This window comes from Ischnura elegans, chromosome 12 (genome assembly GCF_921293095.1).
Source record: "Ischnura elegans chromosome 12, ioIscEleg1.1, whole genome shotgun sequence".
Classification (NCBI taxonomy): Eukaryota; Metazoa; Arthropoda; class Insecta; order Odonata; family Coenagrionidae; genus Ischnura; species Ischnura elegans.
In genome coordinates, this window is record NC_060257.1 from 72,631,887 (window position 1) to 72,650,390 (window position 18,504).

Genomic DNA, 18,504 nt, shown 5'->3' on the forward strand with positions numbered 1-18,504 from the left:
AATTGAAACTGCTCATTGATATTCTCAAAAAAATTGTGCATAACCTGTCCGATTTATATTTTCATGTAACATGTTCCGATTTATTTTTTATGTAACAATTTATATGAGGTAAAAGTTAAACAAATTTATCGAAAAACGACCAGCCTCGATTTTTTCTGAAAATTGCCAACTTCATCATAGTGCAGTGGTATCACGACTTGCCTTATAGACAAAACTGTTTTACCATGTTAATAAGCACTTATTTTTCTTCTAATTGTTAAGGTTTTCAAAGATCTTGTTATATTATTAACCATTGATATTTCAAAAAAATGGCGGAGCCTGTTTTCAATCAATAATTTACATGAACGTAGAGCAAAAGTAGATATTTCAACTGAGTCCGCCAAGTGACTTATATCACGTCGTTCTATGAAGCTTCTACATTCTGAATTTAAACTACAATGAACGTAAAAAATAGCGTCAGGGTATTCACCTCTGTCTCCTAGCTGTCGTTTTTAGGGTTTACTTAAATCTAAATTCTTCTTTCAATGCAACGTTCCTTTGGGCGGAAAGCTTCTCGTTACGTAAAAACTTACAGGCTTGACTTTCCTCGAATTCTTTTGTTTTAAATAATGCTCTTATACATGAGCGATTTCTTTCAATATATTTCATGTAAGACTTCAATTTGGCTTTCACCCATACTCAATTTCATATATTTAAGGAAACTAAATCATTATCCACTCCTTTGTTCAAAAAGAATATTCTAACTGATGGAAAAAAGTCTAAATAACTCTTCCAGATTCGGTTTTTGTCCCAGCAACTTTCATCTACACTATTCGCTGAATTAACTAGGAGTGCACTGTTTTCCAGTGCTATTACGGTCTCTTAAATTCGTAAATGTCACTCTCATGTGTTAAATATTTAAAAAGTCTATATCTTAGCAAAATTAGTATTTAATCACAAAAACAAACATTTTACTTGACAAAAATATAAAGTTATTGCCTTTTGGCCAGAGATTATTTATTAAATTATCAAATAACTTATCAGCACCACTTAACAACGTGTATTCAGCAACAGCATAGCGATCGAGGAATTCCTTATGTTTAATCGAGTTAGAAATGTCGTTAATAATTTCCACCCTTTAGCTTCGATCAATTAAGTTCTTCCTAGGCCTAAATTCATGCTTAGCAAAAATTATTCCTGATTATTTTTGGGAGTAGATGTAATAAAACCCATACCTAGGAGAAAGATTTACCAGAGTATCAAGAGAGTGGAGCACATTTTCTGCTATTGTTAAAGTATTATTATGTATTAGTAGAAAAAAAATTTCATGTCATTAATTAAAGTTAATACATTTTACAGGACGTTATAATATTTTCTGTCATTGAAGTGCTTTGCACGATTTGTCATACTGAGCCGTATGGCTAGTTGGATTAATTGTTAAAGTATTTAGCTTAAGTATTTAAGTTAAAGTAAAGAGGGAATATTTTGAAGGTGACAACATTAATGTTGAAGAATAAAAACATATTAAAAAAATTAAAATTTCAGATATTTTCTGAACACACCTCGTAGAAAATAGTTCTCGGAATGATATTTGATGTAAACAGTAAGGGAAAAACTAGGTAGGTCTTGGTAATAATTTATCCAGTTTGAAATTCTAGGAACGCGTGCAAATCATTGCCAGCGGGCGAAGTTAATTTATTGTGAAGCATCACCAAAATCTGAGCACCAATTTCTGTGATATATGAGGATACCAGTGCAAATCTACACCCATAGAAAGTCTCAAACGCGAGCATAATCAACAGATTTAGGCTTAAAATCATGGAAGTTCCATACGTTGTTGAAGTAATAGATGTATTATTTTTTACAGATCATTTTAATGCAGAGGAAAATGGGTATAGGAATAAGGATGTCGAGAAGAAAATTCGTTCGCAAAGGAGGCGTTCATGTAGTATAAGAAGAAGCATATGAGAGGATCGTTATGCAATAGTTTAAAGGAAAGGATAGTTAAGAGTCTCATCTGGAGTGTAGCGGTTTACCGTGCGGAATCATGGACGTTTAGGAAGGTAGCAACATTAATTAAAACGAATAAACAAATATTTTCGTTAAAAAATTAAAATTCCCGTTATTTTCTGAACTACACCTCGTACAGCGCGGTCCCTCTTTAAAGAGTTCTACACAATCGTGCACATTGGGTGTGCGGAATAGATCCGGCAACTCGAAGGCGAGTAAAAGAAATTCTCCGAATGGGGAGAGGACAAGACCTTGGGCCACCCTTTAACGCGAGTTTGGGCCCCTTCCCGCCCCCCTCTTCAAGACAAAGAGTGAAAATTCTTCGGGCCTTTCTCACCGTGAGTCGTGATGTGGAGGAGTAATGGGCGGGAAGAGAGATTGTTCTGTTTGGGGGCAAAGAGTTATTCCTCCTTCAAGAAGACGCAAGCCTCCCGCTAGGTCGATCTTCATTGGTGACGCATTTCTTGCTAACAACTTATGTTATCCTTATAGAAAAGTAATAATAATGATAATAATAATGATTTTTTTTCATCACACATATGTTTCACCCTCTAAGTGCCATCTTTTTGGAGTAGCACTGGTGAAAAATACCTAAGGTATTACAATTAAATTTTAAATCTTTTTCTCAATTCTGCTAATTTCATTTATTTCGTACACTCTTTATTTCATTTACATATAAAAAATATGCAATTATTGTCGTTTCAATCTCTGATGAAGGTTTATAAATAAACCGAAAAGTTGGTAAAAATTGCATTTAGATTGTTTTCAAGAATCACTGTAACACATAAGATACTGATTTAATATCAGAAATATGGGTCAAGGAAAAAAAAACTCATTTTTATAACACTCCTAACTTTGTTATTCCGCATATGTTCAATAAGCAACTATAATATTACCTAGGTTTCGAAGAAGGTGTTAATAATCAGGTGCATTTGCCAAAGAAGAAATTGTATCGTAACAGAGACTTGTTTATTGTTACAGTTACAGGACTCTGTCCCTCTAGACCTCTCCGGAAAATGTCTGTAGCCTATTTTGGTTACCCTGCCAGTTCTTACAACTTTTGTTTAATGCTATGACGCTACACCGTATCTACCTGCAATATAACCCTATGTCACAACTTCCTCCTCCCTAAATCTCTTCGTTGTTGAGATGATAATTAACAAAATAATTAATTTTCTGGATTTGGGAAAAATTATCGACGTATTTTTCGTAAATTTTCCGACGTATCAATTGGTCAATATCCAAAAAATGACATTTTTGAAAAATCTTTTTTTGATGATGAATGATTTTTTAACTCCAGACTATCCCCAAAAAGTAAAGAAGTGAATAAAAAATTAGAAGTAGTAAAAATAAATTGTTTCTTTGCTTTCCTGAAAAGTTGCTATTTTTGAGATGCGTGTTGTTAGGACTTAGCCATCAATATGCGGAATAATAAACGAGTAATATAAAAATGAGTGTGTTTTTCTTGACCCATATATATAGTATTAATCTTACAGTGATTCGTGAAAAATAAAGTACCCGGAAATAGAGGCGTTTGGTAACACTGCAATAGGAAGAAAATTTATTGTTTCGACAAGCCGGCCTCGGTGGCGGCGGGGTAACGTTCTCGGCTGCCAAACAAGAGGTCGCGGGTTCGAGTCCCGCCTGGGTAGGTTTCCTCGGTCCAGGGAATGGTCGTTTGTGTACGTTTACTTGTTACATTTGTTGAACACCCCGGTGTAAAATGGCCAATAAGAGCTGTATCCGGTGGTTCGAGAATAAAATAAAAAAATAAAATAAAAATAAATTCTTTCAAGAATGTCAGATGATTTTAGAGGGCGTCAATTCTATGACTTTTGGTCGTACCTCGCCTAATTCATCCCAAAAATTTGTTTGAGTGATTTACTGAGTCAGTGAATGGTCGGAAGTGGGTTTTATAGTATATAGATTTATAGCTACGCAAATTTTTTCGAGGAGGAAGGAAGGAGTTTGGATGTCGCACAGACAGGGTAGTCCTGGAGAGCCCTAAGGTCGTTTTACAAGGAGCACGGAATTGCGCAGGTTAGAAATGCATTAATTTCTTAAGGACGTGGAATTGCGCGAATGCATGGACGAAATTAGAACTGGGGCTATTTTGCCATTTCACGTCCACGCATTCTCGTATGTGTTCTAGCAATTCAACGATTTACACGATGCAATTTTGACTGTTCCTTCGCACACACGTCAGATTGTGCAAGTACGTGCCCCGGCCTTTATGATGAGTATGACAAGGAGGTTAAAAAGGCTGGGTAACGGTTGCATGCGTAACGATCGGGATTTACCTGGCTAGGTGCCGAGATGATGAGGATCTTCGAAATCTAGGTCAAAAGTAGCTGTGTAATCAATATGTGCGGAATAAAAAAGTTATTATCACTGATTCAGACGGTTTTATAAGTGCACGAAATTCGACGGAATATTCACTTAAGAAGGAAAAAAGTCATGGTGCCATTTAGCATTAACGCTAAATTTTTAGTTAAATTTCGTTTTTAAATTAATTTTAATATCTATTTGGAAGCTTATTCTGGGTATTTTATGTTTAAATATCGAAGCTATACCCATAATATAGAGGAAAATAAACGAATCAATTTTTGAATCTCCCTGTAAAGATGGTTTTTAAATGTATTTTAAATAAACTTCTAAGGATATCTATTCAAAGTTTAATTCAAAATATTAAGGATATCTATCGTCAATTCCAAGGATAAGTTTAAATGCTAATATTTGGGAGCTAATCCTTCCTCACCTATCAGCAGTGGCGTAGCGAGGGGGGGATGCTTTCCGGGGGGTCCGGACGCCCCCCGAAATATATAAGCACACTTAATTTGCATCGCAAAAGAAAATCAAATAATGAAAATTCATGAATTTACAAAAGATTTCTTTGAAAAATGAAGTTTTTTCGATTATGAAAAGTGGTAAAATTAGTTGAAAACCCACTGTTTAGTGCGCTGTTTTTCGAAAAATTTCCCCGTTGTGTTTTGACCCCCCTCTCCCTAAACAAATCCTGGCTATGCCGCTGCCAATGAGGCTCTCTTAAGCTCTTTTTTATAATAAACCTCATCAGCGCCCAATATAAATCCTCCGAGTGATTATAAGCTTAATTCTTTTACTTTTTATTGCATTTCATACTGTTTTAGGAAAGAGAGTGTTTTTGTAATGTAATTTTATTTTTTATCTAATATCTTGACTTTCCAGACAGTGTAGTTTCACTGCTTTTACTGAAAAGGTGGTTTTCTAGCTTCACATCACTATTTACCTCAGACTTGACTTAGACGACATTAACACGTTTTTTGTAATTTTAATTGGTCTGTTTGCCTGCTTCATCGATTAAATCTTGTTATGGAGGCATTTATATTAATTATTTTTATTATTTATTATCCAGTTACTCCGAAAACAGCACAAGCCATTTGGCCTTGTACGACGGAGAATATTCAACAGTGAACGACCGCAAACACCATATCGATGGCTAAGTTCTAACATCACTTATCTCAAATTAGGCCGGTCTGAGTTAATACTGCTAATACCTTTAATAAAAAGTAAAATTCAAGCAAAAACAACTCTTCGTTTGCAAATTTATGCTTCTTTTTCAGTTTAATGTATTTCTGGTTTTTAATTACAATTAAAATTATGTATATTAAAAAATATAAATATTTCTCTTTGCTCTCCTGAAAAGTTGCTGTTTTTGAGAGGCGTGTCGTTAGAACTTAGACATCGATATCCTGGATAAGGATATCATACCCACGCGGGACTCAAACCCGCGGTCATCAGTGTGGCAGCCGAGGACTCTTCTTCGCCACCACCCATTTCTAAGGGACCGCAAAAACACGCGCTGTTCGAACGCTACGAGAAGAAGCTGGATAGAGATAGGAAGAATTATGCCCCGTTCAGATTACGAATGTCCAAGCGATCGTCCTAACGATAGTTGGCAGAACTAGTCGTGTTAATGCATGTCCGGATAATAATTGACGTAGTTCCTAACGTTGCCACTTAACGATGGTTAGGCGCTGCGACACCAAAAGAGGGAGCGACAAGAGAAAGACGAAAAGTTTGTGAAGATCCCATCGCTCTATTTTTTTCTCATGGATTTGCACAAGCAAGGAAGAATATGATCGGAAGAAAAATTACACGTTAAATACACATTGAACACAGTAATGTCTTAACCCTAAATACCTTGACAGCTCTGCCAACCATCAATTTCTCGCTCACTTTGGATTTCAGCACTGGGTTTTAACCATCGTAGTGTGAATACACGATAGTTCCAACCAAGGGGTCTGCATGGAGGAGGCCCAATTCCATCCCATAAAAGGCTGATTTCTGTTGCCACTTCGGACGCAATTTAATCGGATTCCAAAAAATTCCACAGCGCGGTGATGAGTGCAATTTGATCCATTTTTTTCCAATATTAGGCTGCATAATCGTGGGTGTACGCAGCGAGGGGCAGGAGCCAAGAAGCAAAAATCGAAAAAAAAAATCTTTAAGCAAAATCAGCACTGAATGGAAAATCCAACAAATTTTCTTTAAACCCATAAAAAATGATATGTAGTAGGATATGATATGTGTCTAAAATAAAACTTTTTTCAAGGAAATAATCTCATAAACTGATAAAGCGGTGTTGTAAATTTCCTAAAAAGTTGGTTTCATTCACCTTTTCCATGCTAACATGTCATAACTTGGCTTGCCTCCCCCTAGACCACGGCATGCCCCCCTCCTAGACCATGGCTTGCCCCCCCCCCCCACAATTATGATCCTGGGTACCCCCTCGAGCAAAATATTTGTAATTGCGGGCATAGAGCTAATGAGTTATGAATTTCATAAATAACATCATCATCAATGTAAATTTCGGTGGACACCCTTAATTAAACCATATTTCCACGTGAAAATCAGATCAATTTGTCTGTCAGCGGCGCGAGTGGCGACTTTTGTAAACCCATTTACACGCGCGGTGGGTGACAACACATTTAGAGGCCGACTTGAGGATCCTCTTTTGTAATATTCGTGGTTCCAACGATCGCTGGAACAATCGTAACCTGAACGAGGGATTAGAAAAGGAAGAACAATTGTGGTGCCTCTGCCGTGGTGTAACGTGAGGCTATCTCAGGAGTTGTACAGTTCATAAACTCAAAATGCCTATGATATGGATCTTCTTTTGCTCTTATTATCCATATTTTTTTCAAAGTCGAATATCCCCGAATATATATCCTAGGCGGCCACTGACATAGGCAATTGAATCACCTCACTTATTCGCGCTATTTCGATAATTTCCACTTATTTTCAGATGATTTTTTTGCGTGCGAAATTTGACGGAATTTTCATCTCTGAAGAAGAAAAAAAAGTCATGGTGCCGCTTAGCATTACCGCTCAATTTTTATTAACATTTTGTTTTTAAATTAATTTTAATACCTATTTATAAGCATCTTCTGGGAATTTTATTTTCAAATATCGAAGATATATCTATAATATAGAGGATAATAAACGACTCAATATTTGAATCCATCTGTAAAGATGGTTTTAAAATATATTTTTGCAATTAAGCCCCATATCACTATTTAGGTACCTCAAACGTGACTTTTTTGTAGAATTTTTTCGATTTCCACGGTAACTCAAAAACCTGCGCAGTTTGAACGCTACAGGGAGAAGTGGCTGGGTGGATAGGGGAAGAATCGTAGAAGGAAAAACGTTTTTCGTCCGGAGAAAATAGGGACGAAATAGCCGTGCACGTGCACTGCGCCGATGAAGAACGAGAAACTTGTCTATTCCAAGGACTCTTCCTTTCATCTTGGCATTCTCCCTTCTTACTCCCATTCACACACGACCACACACACCACCGCCTCTCTCTCTCGTGGCCGCTTCCTCAGAAAACTCCGGGCGCTTCCATCGAACCGTTCTGGGTGAGGAGCATTAAGACGGCGAGGCAGTGGGAAAGCGGGGGAAAAGTTCTCATGCTTGAGGTGTTCATGGCAAGGTCGCGGGGAGGTGTAGGGAGGGGCGGAGGAGGTTGGGCCAAGGTTTCTATTTGGGATTTAAAAGCGATCTCCGAAAGATTTCCCGGACACTTCCTCCCCTCTGACACCCGTAAAGCCTTCGACCGGCTCGCGTACTTCCTCCGCAGTTCCATCACCCCGGGAGCGGTCATGAATAGGGTAGTTTCCTCCATCAAGGAAAACGAAATGCATTGATTGCGATTCGTTACCCACCATTAGTGAATTTATAATATACTTTTACTTAATAATAATTTTTAATTTACAATGTTATTACATGTACAAATGTGATATTATGCTATTACAATCAGAAGGAAAAAAAAGAACTTCCGTATAATAATATACAAACAAAATAAAAAATAATAAACAAAATATAATAAACAAAGAGAGAAATATAAGAGAAAAAAGATTCAATCATCAATACATCAATACATACATCATACAATTCAGGTACTGCTAAGCCAAAACAGCTCGTCAGCAAGTGCCTTTGTTAATTTATTATTTTTGCTGTGCGACTTTCCGGACAAATAAAATTACATTATAATATTACCCTATCAACCAACTTTTCAGAAATTTTTTTCGAACAGACATACTATTAATATCCGACATTGATATAGGAAATTCGTTCAACAACCGAGGAACTCCATGTGCCAAAGACCTTCTACCATGGAGGTCAAAATACCTGGGTACGAACAGCCTATTTTTTCGTCGGAGTTGCAATACAGAAGTGATCTGGCGGTTCTTTGTATATTTGCTTACAAAATTGTTGTCAGAAATGAGCACATAATTACACGTATAATAATACATACATATACACACATAATTACACGAACATAATACAAATTAGAAAGTTTTAGAAATCCCAGTTTAGACGAATGGCAATGCTCAATTTTATCCTCATTTAAAAAAGGCCAGATTGGCGCTCATGCGATGCCACTCCACGTGACGTCACAGGGACCTAGTTTCTATACAAGTAGATAGGAGTTTTACATCGTCTGAGATTGCCAATGCATGCATGAGGCACAGAGCTCAGGATAGCTTCTCTTAATAATCACTTATTAAAATTTCCTATGGTCGGAAAGATTCCTTCGTTTGATAGGGTATTAATAACCCTTATTTAAGCCAAGCGCTACCTGCTAGCAGAGTACTCTGCTACCTGCTTGCATCCTGCGTCGTATCAGCGCTCAAAGCCTCGCCCCAAGATCACCTCACTTGCGGCAGCGGGAACCAGAATGACACACACGGGGTTTTCCCAGCATTCATACTTAGCTGTCGCGTTTTCGCGCACTTGAAAATTTTCACTTTTCATTTAATCGCGAAAAATAGATATCGCCATTTAAAAATCTAAAAGCGTGAAATACGTATTCCAGGAGTAATAATCTTTCGATTTAGGCATTAAAAGTTCATATAAATAGGCAAAAAATTAATTTTAACCTTGTTAGGCAATCATTCACGTAACTAATTAAGATTACAGGCGTATAAAAAACGAAGAAACGTAAAAACACTCAAAACATAGTATTTAAAGTAAACAGGAACGATTTTTTTCTTCATACATTTATAATGAATACATCATCAATGACAACAGACAATTTGAATTCATCGCCATGCAAATACCTACATAATACCCACCTAAGAGTGACCTTTGTAAAAAAATTATTTTATTTTCATTAAGATACATTCTAAACTGAATATTTTGAAACTTACTCACTATGTTATTCTGATTTTCTATAGGAAAACTAACTGAAAGCTTAGGGTGTAGAAAGCAAACAGGCGCTCATAAATGTTACCTTCCTCTGGGAAAGCGAAGATGAGTACCAAAAATATTTCTCATTCTAACGGAAAATATTGTTAGAGCATTTTTTTCACAGACCACGGCACAAATCGCTTAGCTGCCTAAATTCAAAGCTTCCTCCAGCAATCATAGGCGCAATTTCCTCAAAAAAATCCTCCAAACGATCGAGGCACTAAACATTTTTCATGTTACTTCGCAAAATAAGCTCCGTAAGCACTTGTTCGTGCGCCTGGCCGGCTCATTAGTTTCTTAAAAACATAGGAAAAATACTAGCTCGGCCTTTCACGTACACCTTGATGTTTTTCTGATGGCTTCTCTGGTATATTATACCCCCTAGGCCGAAAATGCGAGGGAAAGTACGATAGCAATTTTCTTCCCTTGAGCAGATCAACAACTCCTCCCATTTGATGGATCTAGTCCGAGAAATACCTCCGCTTCAACATGAACTCAACTTCCTAGCGCAAGGTAAATGGTCCAATCAGGTAGGTATCACATTTTCGGCTCGAATTACGGGCTGAAGGAATCACTACAAAGACGCATAGGTAGGTACTGTATTCATTTAGGAACACATTTAGATACATTGTAGGTACTGGATTCCATGAAACGATGAAGTTAAATCAGAAGTATAGACATTCCACAATATTTCCTTTATTATCGTTAAAATTAGTGTTAAAAGACAATTATCCAGCAGGAATTGAAGAAATAACAACTTGGCAATTTCCACATGGCACATTATTGTAATCGACAATGATTGTGACCGACAGTAAATTACCATGAGGAAAAAGCCAAGTTTTTATTTCTTCAATTCCTGCGATAAAGTATTTCCACTAAGTTACACCCGCTACTATTAATTATTCTCAAGCAATCCATTTTCACAATTGGCTGCAACTATGACTTCATTATTTTAATTAAAACCGAGAGGTTAACTGAGGTCACTTTTAGTCCAAAACGGCGTGGAATGACCCAGGTTTGAAGGTGGGAGGGCGTTTATGTGGTGGTTAAAAGTTCACGTATATTTTTAGATACATAAGGATTAACTGAAAGAAATATCACAGAAAAATCTTTTGCATGAAAATAAAAAAAGAGGCAGTATGCATAGCATATTATGTTGACATTTGTAATTTTCAGTTGTGTTTTGTCTCTGTTGGTTGGTTACCAAGATTGTTTATTGATCTGTATTTGTTAACAATCCTTATGTGTGTGAAGTTAAAATACGGTACTACTAAAACTTTTAAAATATGAAGAGTTATTGCATTTAATTCATTTACAACTACCAGTGCTTTCCAATAAAATACCAACAGAGGTTATGGGCCCAGCACTGGTAAATTATAAGAAGTAAGTGAAGTCTTCATAATGTCGTCTGACGCATCCGGTATATCGTCTCACATTAAGCCGTTGTGTGGGCGTGAAGGATATCCAACTTGGAAATTTAAGCTGAAGGCGTATTTAATAGATCAAAACTTGTGGCATGCTGTTGATGGATACCCAAATGATGATCATACTGATGCTGCTTCAAAGTCCAGGAAGGATGAGCGTGCCCTAGCTAAGATTTGTTTGTGCGTGGACGATTCCGCTATCATACATGTAAGAAGATGCAAAACAGCTGCTGAAGCATGGAAAGTTCTTGCCGATGCATATGAAGATAAGGGTTTTGCCCGGAGACTTAACCTTCAAAAGACTTTGTACCGGTTATCCCTCGGAGATTATACGTCCATTGAAGAGTACCTAACTGCCGTAATGGATACCGCTCAGAAGCTTGCTGATATTGGGAAGGAGATTCCTGATGAGGATTTAGTTGCTATTTTGCTTGGAGGTCTTCCTTCACATTACGACCCCCTAGTAATGGCACTCGAGAATTCAGGAGTTGAAGTAACGGTGAACATGGTGAAAACTAAACTCTTAAATGAAATGTCCAAAAATGATGGTGCAACTGAGACTGCATTTGCATCCAATGCGTCTCGAACTATTCCGAAGAAAAAGAAGTTCCCGAAACGCAACAACTCTCAAGATGGTATCGTCTGCTATGGATGCAACCAACCCGGCCATAAAAAACCAGACTGTCCAAACAAGGCCAAGAAAACGGCACAGACATCGAGTTCAACCCACAAGCAGCTACACAAGAAACAATACACTTTATTCTCGGATTTAGGTGTTGGTGGTTGTGCTCAAAGCAATAAAAATGATTGGTTTGTGGATTCCGGGGCAACTGCCCATATGACTCCTCATAAAGATATTCTGTTCAATGTTAAAAGTAACTCTGGTTTGGAGATTGTGTGTGCTGATAAACGTAAGTTGCAGAGTGACAGTATAGGTGATGTCATGATTCACAAAAGTAATAACAACAACAGTATTAGTAGTATTTCTGAAGTTGTTCATGTGCCTAATCTTGCTACAAATCTTATATCTGTGTCAAAATGTGTTTCAAAAGGTTTTATTGTAGTATTTACGAAAGAAGGTGCTAAATTTTTTCATGATAATGATTGTAGTATTTCAGGGAATGTTTTAATGACTGCTCTTCCCAGTAACGGGTTATATAAGATAGAGTCACAGGTATCAGAAAAGTCCCTGGCTGCTACAACTAACCCTTCTCAGCAAACTCTTTGGCATTGGAGGTTGGGACATCTCTGCCGCTATGGTATGAATCTACTGAGAAATGGATTAGCTGATGGAGTTGATTACGCCCCTGAGGAAAATAGAACTGTATGTACTGCATGTCTAGAAGGGAAACAGAGTCGAGAACCTTTTCTTAAAATCAAAAGTAAAAGGGCGACTAAATGCCTAGAGTTGATTCATTCTGACCTCTGTGGACCATTCAGTGTAAAATCATTAGAAGGAAATAAGTATTTACTTGTATTTATAGACGATTACTCTAGAATGATATTTACCTATTTCATTAAAACAAAAGATCAAGTTAGAGTAAAGTTTCAAGAGTTTAAAAACCTCATGGAAAAGCAAACTGGCCAGAAAATTAAAATTTTACGATCAGATAATGGTTCTGAGTATGTTAATAGGGAATTCTCAGATTATCTTAAGTCAGAAGGAATTATTCACCAGACTTCCATACCCCGTACTCCTCAGCAAAATGGTGTTGCTGAAAGGGGAAACAGAAGCATTGTGGAGAAGGCTCGTTCCATGTTGCATAGTGCCAGACTACCTAAGTCATTTTGGGAAGAAGCTGTGAGAACTGCTACGTATCTCAAGAATAAATCACCTCATAGATCCGTTACAGGAATGACTCCAGAAGAAAAATGGACAGGTGAGCGTCCCAACTTGACACACTTAAGAGTATTTGGCTGCCGAGCTTTTGTACATATTCCAAAGGAGGAACGCAAGAAGTGGGATAGCAAAAGCAAGGAACATATATTTGTAGGATATAGTGAGAATAAGAAAGCTTACAAATTTAGGGATCTTTCTAATTATATGAAGGTAGTCCATGCTAGAGATGTTGTGTTTTTAGAAAATAATTTTTCCGGTGAGAGCAGTACTGATGCTCAAATTCCTTTGGATTCTTACAATGAAAATGCAGATTCAACAAAAGATGAAGCTGCGGCTGCTGTTAAAATTCTTTTGGATTCTCCTTGTGAAAATGCAGACTCAACAGAAGATAAAGCTGGGACTAATGTTCAAGAAACTGCTAAGAGTCCTAGATATCCTCAAAGGGTACGTAACAAGAAACAATTTCCTGATCATGTTGTTTTACAAGCAAAAAATTTCTTTGACAAAGAACCTACCACATTTGAAGAGGCTATGCAAAGTGAAGACAAAGAGCATTGGATGAAAGCAATGATGGAGGAATTAGAGTGTCTTAGAAAAAATGAAACTTGGAAGCTAGTGCGAGTTGCAAATAAAAGTGTAATACCATGTAAATGGGTTTACAAATTGAAAAGAGACAATGGTGGTAAGATCATCAAGTACAAAGCTCGTTTAGTTGCTAAAGGTTTTGCTCAAACTCATGGTATAGACTTTGAAGAAACTTTTTCTCCGGTAGTCAGAGGTTCAACTATCCGTTTGCTGTTGGCTATGGCAGCAGAACTGAATCTTGATGTTGAACATCTGGATGTCGAAACTGCCTTTTTAAATGCCACTTTAGATGAAACCATCTATATGACACAACCAGAAGGTTTCATAGCTGTAGGTGAAGAGAAGAAGGTTTGTCTATTACAGAAGTCTATTTATGGACTCAAGCAGGCTAGTCGTGCTTGGAACAAAACAGTTCACAAGTTATTGTATGAGATAGGGTATATTAAATCAAAACATGAACCCTGTGTCTACTTTAAACATATTGGAACTAAAATAGTTATTATTACATTATATGTTGATGATTTCTTTATATTCTCCAATGATGAGAAAGAAAAGAAGAAATTGAAGGAAGAATTGAAGAAGAGATTTGTCATTAAGGATCTTGGCAAGATCAAACATGCCCTGGGAATGAATTTTACAAGAGATGAGAAGAGGGGAGTATTCAAGATAGACCAGAAACAATACATTAAAGATGCTTTAAAGAGTTTTGGCATGGAAGATTGTAAGATTGTTTCGACCCCAGTTGACGTTAGTCAAATGAAAGAGAAGGGTAAGGATATCATAGATGTCCCGTACCAGTCATTAATTGGAACTCTCATGTATCTCTCCGTCAACACGCGGCCAGATATTTCCTTCATTACTAGCTATCTCTCCCAGTTTAATAAGAAGCATACAGATATACACTGGAAGATGGCCAAGCGGGTACTTCGTTATCTAAAAAGGTACTATGGAAATGGGACTCACATACAAATGCACTGGGAAGCCTATTTTTGGTTTTTCTGATGCAGATTTTGCAAATGATCTAAATGATAGGCATTCATACTCTGGATATGTTTTCACTTGTGCAGGTGGACCAGTCTCCTGGAGTAGTAGAAAACAAAAATGTGTTGCCCAATCGTCTTGTGAGGCAGAATATATTGCTCTTTCCGAGGCTACTAGAGAGGCTATTCATCTAAAACATCTTATTTCCGAATTATTTCAGGAACAAGAAATTATTACTATTTTTGAGGACAATCAGAGCGCTCTCAAGTTAGCAGAAAATCCTGTTTTCCATGATAGAATGAAGCATGTAGATGTGAAATACCATTTTGTTAGAGAACAAGTAGAAAACGGTAATATAAACGTAGATTTTCTCTCCACTGAGGAAATGACAGCTGACATACTTACCAAGGGCTTAAATCGTATAAAACATGAAAAATGTATGAGAGGTTTAGGCATGGTTTAAAAATAATTTAAAAAAAAAAATTTGTAATTCATTTGATGGAAATGCTAAAGAGCTGTTTCAGCACATCTTCAATTACGGGGGGGTGTTGACATTTGTAATTTTCAGTTGTGTTTTGTCTCTGTTGGTTGGTTACCAAGATTGTTTATTGATCTGTATTTGTTAACAATCCTTATGTGTGTGAAGTTAAAATACGGTACTACTAAAACTTTTAAAATATGAAGAGTTATTGCATTTAATTCATTTACAACTACCAGTGCTTTCCAATAAAATACCAACATATTACGCTTAGAACTTGACGGGAGTGGCCAATGGTTACTTCAATACCTTACATTGCAACTTATCCCCGCTTAACTTCCATCCATGCAACAAAGATATAGTATATATTTAGTCCACTGTATGTCCAATAGTCATCAGCCGTTATCGTTTAAAATTACTTAAGTTAACTTCAGTTTGACCGGTCTATTCGGTGATTTAAAATTATTTTCAATAATTTCTCAGATGCAAAATTTCAATATCTGAGTTAACAGTAAATGTTTAGATAGGTATACCCTACATACCCTGGACTTTAAAGATGGGATCTTTTATTATAAGCGAGTAATAAATCACGTGAAAAAGCAAGAAGATCGTTCGAGAGTGAGTCATGCATCCTCTTAATATTAATTGAGTACTTTTGTGCCGGCCCACGGTGCGGGAACTATTTTTTTCTTCATGCATTTGCAATGAATACATCGTCAATGACAACAGACAATTTCAATTCTTCGCCATGCAAATACCTACATCGAGCCCACCAAAAAGTGACTTTTTAAACCCGATTCAACATCATTGTGCGGGCAATCATAATCAATTATCGTCTTTCTGTCACAGTCATAAACGTTTGGTGTTCTCCGAGCACGGCTGTTAATAATTTGAGGGAAATGCTACCTCGCTCCAATTGCGACCTCGTAATTATGATTTTCTGAGTGAATTTTATGGCGTTTTTACGGTCTTCACCGAATGAACGATCCAAAATACACACCAGGTGTGAGGTGAAAATTGAGACAATTTATCAATTTCAAAAACCACGTGTGACACCTGCCATACACAGTAATTTGAAACAGAAGCCTTCCTAATCCTTCGTAAATTACTTTAAAAATTTCACCATTGAGGTCATAAAGGCTTTTCAAGGCGCGATAAGGTCTCATCGGATTGACGACGTCCTGCGCTCCGGCCCTTGAAAAGGTTGGATCACCACATTGATGCAACTGTTCTGTGAGGAGTTACATTGCGTAAAAAATGATATTTTTATGAAAATTCATTAAAATTATTTACCTAGAGATCATCGGCGTACCCAGCAGGGGACAGGAGGATGCAGCTGCCCCCCCCCCCTGGAAGCAAAAGTAAATTTAGTTCAAAACGAAATTTTTGGCAAATTATTCTTTAAATTCAAGGAAAGTGGCATTAGTATAAAATATGTAATTTAAAGCGCCGTTATAATTTTCTTGTAATCTTGGTTTCTTAACCTTTTCGGTATTATAACTTGAACAACCACGGCTTGCCACTCTACTATTGATCCTGGGTACGCCCTTGCCAGAGATTAGCTATTACATTCAAACGAAGGTTCTTCATGAAAATGAATTAGCAAAAAACAAATGAAAAGCTAGTAGTAGAGTTAGGTTCAACCACTTAGGAACGTTTAAGACGACACATCGCTTATTTTGACGGGTATATTTTGGTGAGCTGAAAATTACATTCAGTATTTTCTCAGATGAATAATTTCATATTTGAGTAAAAAGTAAATGTTTAAAAAGGTTTACTCTACATACACTATGACTTTTTTCGTGTCTCGTCCACCCCAAATGTCCTCAAAAAGTAAAAGCATAGAGGCTCGTTGAGATCATAAAGGAATTTCAAGGCACGGTAAGTTCTCATCTAATTTCCGATTAATAACCAAAATTAGTTACACGATAGAGTATTTGCTATTTTTTAATGTCACATGAGAACTGTTCTTGGATATTGGTGCTTAACAAAATTAGATATTACTCCGACAATTTCATGAATATAATAGGAAAATACTTGCCTAAAGGCCATTTTACACGGGGCACGGAATTGCGCGGGTTAGAACTGTATTAATTTCTAAAATGGCGTGGAATTGAGCGAATGCATGAACGAAATTAGAACAGGGGCTATTTTGCCATCTCACGTCCACGCATTCTCGCATTTGTTCTAGCAATTCACCACTTTACACGACGCAATTTCGACTGCGCCTTCGTACACACGCCAGATTGTGTAAGTACGTGCCCAGTGTAAAACGGTCTAAAGGTTGGATCACCACATTGATGCAACTATTCTGTGAGGAGTTACCATTACGAAAAAATGCTATTTGTATGTAATTTTCTTAACCCAGAGATCAGCTATTACATTCATACGAAGTCTTGATGAAAATGGATTAGCAAAAAACTAATGAAAAGCTAGTAGGTAGTAGAGTTAGGTTCAACCACTTAGTAACGCTTAAGATTACGCATCGCTTAATTTTGACGGGTCTATTTCAGTGAGTTAAAAATTATACTAAGTATATTCTCAGATGAAAATTTTCATATTTGAGTAAAAAGTAAATGTTTCAAAAGGTTTAATCTATAAATTCTATGATTTTTTTCGTGTCTCGCTCACCCGTAATGCCCTCAAAAAGCAAAAGCATAGAGGCTCTTTGATATTATAAAGGAATTTCATTTTAACGAAAAGGAACGTGCCAACGAGCAAGTAGAAATTATGATTGATCACTAGACAACTAGCGCAAAAAATACTTAGAAACCTTAGCGAAAATCGTAAGAAAACAGCAGAAATCGTATTTATTCACTTGAACGACAAACTAGAGTCTGTACTCTTTTGTTTTAACTGTTATGTTGTCGCCAAGTAGATCAGCTGACCCGGCCTACGCGTATCGCGACGCTATCTAATGGCAATTAATGAAAAAAACCGCTTATTCTTCTTACCCGCACTATGCTTCTGGCACTAGCCTCCCCTAATATAACAGTAGATATCAGAACTAAGTATAGGTACCATACCACACCATTAGCGTACATATTAAGTTATTCCAAATTATTTCAACGGCAATGACGCTACATTTGGTAGAAAATTGCGGAAACAAAGATGATTTAAACACACATTTCTTGTCTAATGTGCATGCCAGGCTATTATGTTTTGATGCCAGCATCTAACGATTACTCCTATTGTAAGGAAGGAATATTAATGTAATAAATTGAACAAGACGCTAGAGTTACGTTTTAACTTTGAAACGCATTAGTTTTTTTTATTTTTAAATGGGTAATTAACAAATCTCTAAAACCCTGGAGAAAAAACTGTCATAAAGTGCACTATAACTTAACAGCGGGGATCCAAATGAATAATAGGCACCACACTGCACCATTTGGTGTTTACATAAAGTTATTCCAAATTATTTCAATGGATATAACGCTACCTTTGGCAGAAAATTGCGGAAACAAATTTAATTT

At 36.8% G+C, this 18,504-nt stretch overlaps 1 protein-coding gene across 1 annotated transcript in view; it reads left to right on the plus strand.

Moving 5' to 3' along the window:
• The window catches only part of LOC124168785 (voltage-dependent L-type calcium channel subunit beta-1), a 788,354-nt gene that overhangs the window by 445,075 nt on the left and 324,775 nt on the right, over positions 1–18,504 (plus strand). The gene's annotated exons all lie outside the window — the stretch shown is intronic.